This window comes from Poecilia reticulata, linkage group LG2, assembly GCF_000633615.1.
Source record: "Poecilia reticulata strain Guanapo linkage group LG2, Guppy_female_1.0+MT, whole genome shotgun sequence".
NCBI classification, from domain to species: domain Eukaryota; kingdom Metazoa; phylum Chordata; class Actinopteri; order Cyprinodontiformes; family Poeciliidae; genus Poecilia; species Poecilia reticulata.
This window is the reverse complement of record NC_024332.1, coordinates 20,150,389-20,159,151: the sequence shown is the minus strand read 5'-3', so window position 1 is coordinate 20,159,151 and position 8,763 is coordinate 20,150,389. Positions and strand designations below refer to the sequence as shown.

The window sequence follows — 8,763 nt, the reverse complement described above, 5'->3', positions numbered from 1 at the left end:
TCTGCTCTTGTTGCTTTTATTTAAAACGGTTTAATCTGCGAATACGATGGACAGAAATGATCATTTTATATTGAATGGTGCCGAAGAGGACTTTTGTTTCAAGTCGATTTTTCTTTTGTTATGCTTGTAAATCACACATATCCCTAAAAGGTTAATACACACAACWCTTGGTACTAAAGAGCAACTTTTCATTGCAAAGCTTAGAATCTACRTTTTCAGAGTCTGTAAAAACATTTAGAAAACAGCAACACCTTCTGATTAAGATGAACAAATAAGACAGCGAGTTAAGAAAGAGGCTAATATTTTCAGTTCATGTGTTTGTGGGACAGTTTAAAGTTATGTGGACTGCGAGAGTTGATGGGTGAAGGGATCCTCAGTCTGAAAGGTTGAAGCTGTTCAGTGAGTTTCTGAGTGGCCTAAATGCTTGGGAACGTTCAGCACCATCAGAGTTTTCTTCATCCGGTTGAACCATCCAAACAACGTTGCCTCTTTCTCTTGCATCTCATCCGAAGGACGTCCAGCCTTTGGGACGGAAACTCGAGGCGGTGAACCGATAGCTGGTCCAGAAACACGACTGTCGATTCAGTGATGGTGTAGAGCTGCTCCTTTGTCCGTGGTGTGTGGGCGCTCTGACGGCGGTGACCTGTCCGCAGCTGAATGACGGGCTGGGACTTCTCCCCCCCTTCAGCCCCAAGCCAACATAAAGAGCTAGTTTTGGTCAACAGTTGTCTGTTTTACATCCCCCATTGTCTTCTCCGTAGATGAGCTTCGCTCTGGTTGGTTAAGCCTCGTCCTTTCACTTTAAAAGCCCAAATCTCTCTGTGGTCCTATTATGAGACACAATGAACCCTTGAAACGCTTTTGAAGTTAACATTTACGCTCTTCCTCAACGTTGCCATGCCGGAATCAGGAACGGTGTTTTAAAATGTCATCCCGACTTACTGAAACCTTACCCACACCTGCACATTAGCATAAAAATGACTTGTTTCTGTCCTTACATTTACATTTTTATTTTTTTATTTTTTTTGCAGCCAGTAAAGCCCTCTCTGTTGCTTTGTCAGTCGTCAACAGCAGGAAGGGTTCGTCGTGTGAATATGTGAAGACGTAGCTTTTTTAGCCATGAGCTTGTCATTCAGCAGCCGCGCGGTACATGTGTGTGTAAGTGTATTTGCATCTTAACTCGCCCATATATGTGATTTCCCACTGAATGCTGCTGTTTGTGTGCGCGCTGGCAGACATGCTGTCGTTTTGATAGCTTGTCATTGAAGCGATACGGCCCACTGTAATTTTCTACTCAAAGGAAACAATGCAACAATACATACTTCACTGTCAAAAAAAAAAAAAAACCCTTCATGCTGCGTGTGTGTGTGTGTGTGTGTGTGTGTGTGTGTGTGTGTGTGTTTGTTTGGTGGGTGTTCCTGCTTGTGTCAATACAACTGGCCCCAGTTTGTGCAACATTTCGGAGTCTTTTTATTTCTCTTTCTTATTTCTGTTCCTGCTATTTCTCTACATCCTTGACATATTAGTGTCACAYGAATCTGCGTGGAAAAAATGTTTRTTCTAAGTGAAATTACGCTGCTCTTTGACAAGATGGTTAAAAAAAAAMACACACCAGTGTGTKAGTTATAAAGAATCAAAGTAAAAACATAACGCATAAATTCCYTGCAGGAGGATAATAAAGTGAAATTAAACCACAGGTAAAGCCAGTAAAGTCACATAGTGCAACCTGACATAAAAGCACAGTGAAGCCAATAAAACCACATACTGTAACATGAAAGCACAGTGAAACACAGAGCAGTCACTCATAAAGACCCAAACTGTTCATTCATTAACTGCGTTTTTTTAATTACGGCTCAGGCCGGTTTATATAGGAAATGTCTGGTTCTGTTGTTTTAACTTTAAATGGTTTCGTTTGACCATTTTTTCTGCTAATTGGCAGTCCGCTTCCAGCTTTATTTTTATTTTTACAAACAATGTTTCAGTTGTAAGTTTGGCAGATCAAACTGTATTTAAAAAAAAAAATTAGATGTTACATTGTGCAGATTTAGCAGATAATTTAATTTCCAATTGGAAAAAATAAGTCAAAATACTTGCTTCGTACAAATTGTTTGCCAAAGATTCATATTTTTTATTTTGCTAAATCATAATGATTTAAGTGTTGCTTTGATCTTGTGTAAATATTAATGTTTACAAGCAGACATAAGAAGCTACCTGTAGCTAGCTAGCTAGCTGTGTTACCTAGCTAACGGTTTTTACTAGCTTTGAGGTGAAAATAACCATAAACAGAAGCACAAATTATTGATAAAATTATAGAAACCTTTTGATTTATTGATTGATGTCAAATCTAAAAAAATATCTACTTTCAATAATTTGAAATATTTTTTATTTTGCTCAGTCATATTGATTGAAGGGTTGCTTTAATTATGTGTTAATGTAAATATTTACAGGCAGATGTAAGAAGCTAACTCTGACAACTAGCTAGCGGGTTTACCTAGCTAACCTGTTTTACAAGCGTGGAGGTTCAAATAATCATAAATACAAGCACAAAAGTTTCTTCTGCTAAATGGTTGCTCCATTTTATTAACTGATTTTAAATCTATACTGAACATTGAATATAGATTTGATGTCTCTTATGTCTCATAAAGACTTAGCTAAGGTTAGCTAGGTTAGACCTAGCTAACCTGATAAAAGCTGAAAATACTTAAAATAAGCATTTTTTAAAATCATCTTTTATCTTATAAACACCCTGTGTAACCTATTATTTAACTAAAATATTCTAATTCATGACTGAAACACTAAAATAATAAATTTCCTAGAGCATGTAGCAGTTAGCTTGAATGCTAACTTCAGCTAAATCCAATGGTGCAACAATTTGATTTATAAAAGCCACTTTTTCCCATTAGGATGTCACGTCAATTAGTATAAAAACATTTAGAAAACAAAACCCTGGTTAATTTCTACCATTTAGGGCAAAAAAAGGCTTTAAAAGAATTTAAGTTTGAAGTTTAGGTGTTTTAAAGTGTTAATTTTATGATCTAATCTGAAGTAACCACATTTATTACAAAGAATTTAAAATTAAGCATAACTGAACTGCAGAGTTTTAGAAATGACCATTAAAAATATATTTATTTATGAAGGATATTCATAGGTAATAACAGTAGATGATCTCAGTTTATGCATAAYTTGATGAATATTCAAACATCTGGCCGCCAAAGTGGCCATAACTGGTTATGGCCACTTTGTTATTCCTGGAGTGTCTGAAGAAAATAATTAAATGTATTTTAAGAGGACTTTGTCACTTATCTTCATTTGTGATCTTCATCAAACTGATTCAGGCCTGGATAATGTTGGATAAAAGCTATTTGGGTCGTTTTTTTCTATTTAAGTAAAAACTTTCATATTTATTTATTTTTTTAAAGCTTGTTCTCGAAAGCATCGCTTTTTTTTTTTTAACGCCCTTGGTTTGACAAAATCTTAATCTAGTGTGTAAAATCTTCACATTTGACACACCAGCTTCCAGTCAGACACTGAGTTCATCCCTAAATGATACCAGCTGACACAAGTCAGCGACTCAAGGACCGAAAGTAATCAAAATCCATTAGCTTTGAATATAAACCCTTCAAATCTTAATCAAATTCACGAAATCTCAAACTGTTTGGACACAGCGGCAGACAGCGGCTCTGCGCTAATCTTAGATCGCATTAATCATTGATTCGGTGTCTGGCTGTAATTGATATGTAAATAGCATGTTTAACCTCCATTTACATGTGCGGCATTTTGTGCGCCGCGGCCCCACACTAACGAGTGTGTGTGTGTGTGTGTGTGCGTGTGTGTGTGAGTGTGTGTGTGTGTGTGTGTGTGTGTGAGAACGGCGGCGAGGCGAGTGTGGGAGTGCAAGAGGCATGTTGAAGGAACGGAGAGGGGGGTCGCCTCTAACTTACAAAAGAAGTTAATTAAAAATGAAAAAAGAGAACGAAGGGGGCGCGGGAGGAGTGGACGGAAGAGGGAGGGGTAGACGAAGGGAGGAAGGAAATAAAAAAAAAAAAAGGAGTGAAGCCGGGGAAGGAATAGAGGGAGGGAAGCGGTGTTTTTATTGAAAACGGGTGGACAAACAGTGGGTAATTGGCTGGGGCTGCAGGGGCTAAAGGAGAGGTTCAAAGAGAGAGCAAATTAACAGATAGTGGAGGAGGAGGAAGGGAAAGAGATGACTGAGGGAGAAACGTGAGCGAAAAAGAAAGTGTTGACTCAGACGAGATGGTTGGATAAAAGCTCACCTATCGCCACTCTGTGGCTGTAGAACATCTCATCACCTGGAGACGTTTCGGGCTCATCTGGACGGTTTCTCTGGCTGCAGTCATTTCTACACTGTAAAAACAAAAAGATGTACCAAGTATTTTGGTTTAGCTTCTAGAGCTTCTAGAACTTCAAACATCCTGGTACACTTGGAATAAGAAAACTGACTTATAAGCTGAGTCGCATTTACTGGAGTAATTTCATTATGAAGTGTTTTTACTCTTGAGTGAAATTTCTGGATTTTCTACCCGCTGAGTGAAAAAGAAACATGTTTTAACCAAACGTTTACCACACGCCTGCGGTTTTTGTTAGTTTATTGAAAGAAACTGATTTGGAAACATTTTTCTTTTGCCTGATTTTGTTATTTTTTTGTTRCTCATATGAATTATTGTMATTTTTGTCCTTAAAATACYAAAATGTCCACCTAACTTTATATTTTGGTCCATCTGAATATGTAATTTTTAAATATTAAATGACTGATAATTTGACCAGTTACTCACTTCTTGTGTGAACTTTTTACCAAATACTTTTTTAAWTTCTTGAGTAATTTGTTGGTCGGCTACTTTTTACTTTTACCTGAGTAAAAATATGTTGAAGTAGAGTTTCTCTTACTTGGATWAAATTTTTGACCTGCTTTGCCCACCTCTGATTAAAACTAACCTTTCAGCACAATATAAGAGTTTAAGTCAATAAATACTTAGTTTGCATGAAAAAGTGCAGATTAAACAAGACAATAAGGAAGTATTTACTTAGAACAAACTCCAATTTCTTGCTGAAAAGTTTAATTTTCCTGTGAAATCAATGAAGTATTATTTGAATTTGAATTTGAAGTATAAATTTTGCCAAATTGCAAACGTTTGACTGTGAAGTTTGTATCGATTGTGAAGAAATCTACGCTATGAAGGATACCAGACATGTTCAATCATCTCCCACTGCGAAGCCAGAAGTGACCAATCAAACGACGCCTTTGCCAGCAATAAAACGTCTCAAGCATTCCTCTGCCTCCGACTTTATTTGCTCGGTATTTGGAAGTGTGACCAACATGAACTCAATAACTTYGTTCACTTCCASCARCGTCAAACTACAACTACAGGCAAATTACGTTTCCTTTTTTAAAAATTCAGTGTCTTCAATTTCACTTCTTCTCTTTCTTTGATTGGTGTGGTTGAAATTCAACTGGAGAAATTTAGCTCAATGGGAGAAACGCTGAAGGTAGATGAGAATCAAACGGAGTTGCTATAATATCTGACTATTGATTTTTATTTTTTTACAGCTGCAGAAAGGAATACATCTTTAAGAAAGACACTGGGGTTTGTACAAAATAGCAGCTAATAATAAATTGACTAGATGGTCTAAAAGAACATTTATCAGTCCCTCCAACATGTTGCAATGTTTTTTGATTGTTGTGGCCTAAAATTACTGATTTTCAAAATGTTGCAACTCTTTTAAAGCTCTATTTCTGCCGTTATCTGGTCTTATGAAAAGTAGGAATTGCTGCACATAAGCTTAAGGAATCGAACCGTTAATCCATCCATCCATCCATCCATCCATTTTCTTGCACCCTTTTTCCCTCAGTGGGGTCGGGAGGGTTGCTGGTGCCCATCTCCAGCCAACATTTCAGGCGAGAGGCGGGGTCACCCTGGACAGGTTGCCAGTCTGTCGTAGGGCAACACAGAGACACACAGGACACACAACCATGCACACACACACTCACACCTAGGGGCAATTTGGAGAAGCCAATTAACCTGACAGTCATGTTTTTGGACTGTGGGAGGAAACCGGAGTACCCAGAGAAAACCCACCATGCACAGGGAGAACATGCAAACTCCATGCAGAAAGACCCCAGGCCGGGAATCGAACCCAGAACGCCACTGCGCCACTGTGCAGCCCCCAAACCGTTAATATTCAATTTAAAATAATGTTTTACCTTCTTGAAGTGGAAACTTTAAAAACTCCTCAGGATATTTTATTTACATTRAAGTTCAAAAGAAGAATCTTTATTGGTCATCCAAGTGAACATGAATATTTACACTTTGTTACAAATCATCTCAAAATGCTTTTTTGCAGCAAAAGCAAAACATGCGTTCATACTTCAGGTTAAACTTTCAGGTCATGAAACAGGAAGTAAAGCTGGAAGGTGATTGGTCGAAGTTCAGCCGAGTTTCAGTGATTGGTCGGAAACAAAAACGTTGCGATAACTGGTGAAAAGTTTGCAAACCTGTGAAAAACTTGTGAATAATAATTGAATTGAGATTAGAAGTTGTGATTGCAACATCATACGTTCCTGGAGGGACGATTATTGATTTTATATTGACAGTAATAATGTGCTTTGCTGATCGATTTGACCATTATGACCTTTGACCAATGAAGCAACAAACATTTAATGGGTAAAAAAATCTGATAAAACGTGGTTAGGGTCAAGTGTTTAATTATGTCAACACTATTTCTACTGTTTGTAGCAAAATTAAAGTTTGATATTCATCTTAATTGGACTAAACCTGAACCTGGGTAATCACCGAGGGTTTATTGCGCTTACCTCTCTGATCAGGACTGGTTTTATCAAGGTGCTTCGTCATTATCGGTCACCAACAGTAGCAGTGTGATCGTCCATGAACATTTAGAAATTAAAATGTTTCAGTTTATTCTCGTTTTCTCCAACAAACCACTAAAATCTTCCCCCGATTTCCACATGAAACACTAAAATCCTTTGAGCCCGGGGCGTTTAGGCGTCATCCCTGCACTTCAGGTAAACGTGTCTCTGTTTTATTAGCATTTGGTGTGAGCATATCTGTGAAGTGTGTGTGTGTGTGTGTGTGTGTGTGTGTGTGTGTGTGCTGACTAAGGCTTATCAGATTCTCAAGGGGCCAAAAAAAAAAAAAAAAAAGCCAGAAGAAAGAGAGGGGCAAGAGGGGAAAAAAAGAGGAGGATGGAGGTATTCTCTGCCTGGCTGTCTGATTGAATGGAAGCTGAAAGGTCACGACCTCTTTCTAAACACTCCACGGTTCTCAGCATTAATCAAATAACACTCACACACACATCGGCGAGCGCGCACACACTCTCCTCACACTCCTGCGCTGACCTTCACACTGCGAACACGCATAAGTTTGAAAACGAGTCGGGCTTACGCAGGCAGATGCAAATGTTGCTTACACACACACACACACACACACACACACACGCAGCCAGGTGAATTTAGATGGGATTAGACACACATACCACACTGTATAAACAGCGTCAAACAGCGTGTGTGTGTGCGTGCGTGTGTGTGTGTGTGTGTGTGTGCGCGTGTGTGTGTGGCTGTAACAGTGACATCTGCACCGTTGGCTAAACAGCTTGCGAATATGCTGATAAAAACAACGCCGGCAGCCAAATTTACAACACCTATAAAACACACATCCACACACACACACACACACACACTCGTACACTCGGAGGGCGTATTACGGTGAGATTTACGGTGTGTCTGTGTGTGTGTTTGGCTTTATTGCAGTTTACAGGATGGTAAGAGCGTCTATGTAAGCAACAACTACTATCTGTGTGTGAGGCGGGGAGCCGTGTGTGTGTTCTGCCTGACTTTCTCTTTAATTTTTTTTATTTTTGTGGTTGTTGCTTTGTGTTTGTAACCTCTGGTTCTTTGTGTCCCGTGTTTGTGCAGCTTGGTTCTGCTCACTGTGGATCGTCCCGTTTCATTTGGAAACTTTCTCAAAGGATCCGAAACGCTCCAGACAAATTAATCTTTAGCCAGATGGTCTGAAATGTTGGAGCAGGAGCAGCTTTTTTGTTTTTTTTTCTTCTTCTTGCATTCACACCAGTTCTGATTAATCCGCTTCAATCGAACTGTAGTTTATTTGTTTAAAACGTAAGACTCCGCTTTTTTCGCTTCTGATATCGGAGGTTTAGTATCGTCCGATGCCAATCTGGGACAGAAAAATAGAGCTAAGTTGCCTTAAAACGTTTCTTTCTTTTTTTAAACACGCTGAATTACATGTTTGTTTGATAACTCTGCCCCACTACAGCACACTAAGATACACCAGTGGCTTCACAAGCTTGGTCACACATTTAAAACCATTCAACCCAGTAGCAACCAGTGCAAAAGAAATGATGCAGAAACTGATCAAAATAATGGGTTGCCTCCCACGTTCAAACTGCAACAAATCTTCCTTCAGATGGTTCAGAAAGTGAAATTAGGAATTTTAAATTTAAAATAAATAATAAAACGTGACGTCAGTCAGAGCTCAACGAATAGAGCTAGACTGAACAGATCCGCCCCCATGGATGTCATCGATGCTCAATCTAGAATATTTTTCAATATCGGTACCGATATTAATATTGGATCGGTGCATCTTTATAGAAAGTTCGGTTCATTTGGAGAGGATTGAATGTGTAATAAAGCTCCAAAAAAGTGAACTCTGGTCCGCCTGAAAATCTAGATATGGGTTCGGTTGAAGTGAACTCTGGTCCGCCTGAAAA

The 8,763-nt window shown here is 38.7% G+C and overlaps 1 protein-coding gene and 1 long non-coding RNA gene across 3 annotated transcripts in view; one reads left to right on the top strand and one right to left on the bottom strand.

Annotated features, from left to right (window-relative positions):
- The window catches only part of dachb (dachshund b), a 107,239-nt gene that overhangs the window by 15,497 nt on the left and 82,979 nt on the right, over positions 1-8,763 (top strand). The window lies entirely within an intron of this gene.
- The window catches only part of LOC108166091 (uncharacterized), a 48,600-nt gene that overhangs the window by 11,064 nt on the left and 28,773 nt on the right, over positions 1-8,763 (bottom strand). For both annotated transcript variants that reach the window (XR_001776375.1, XR_001776373.1), the window contains one exon: positions 4,275-4,365. This is a non-coding gene — a long non-coding RNA (uncharacterized LOC108166091). The remainder of the gene's footprint in view (positions 1-4,274; positions 4,366-8,763) is intronic.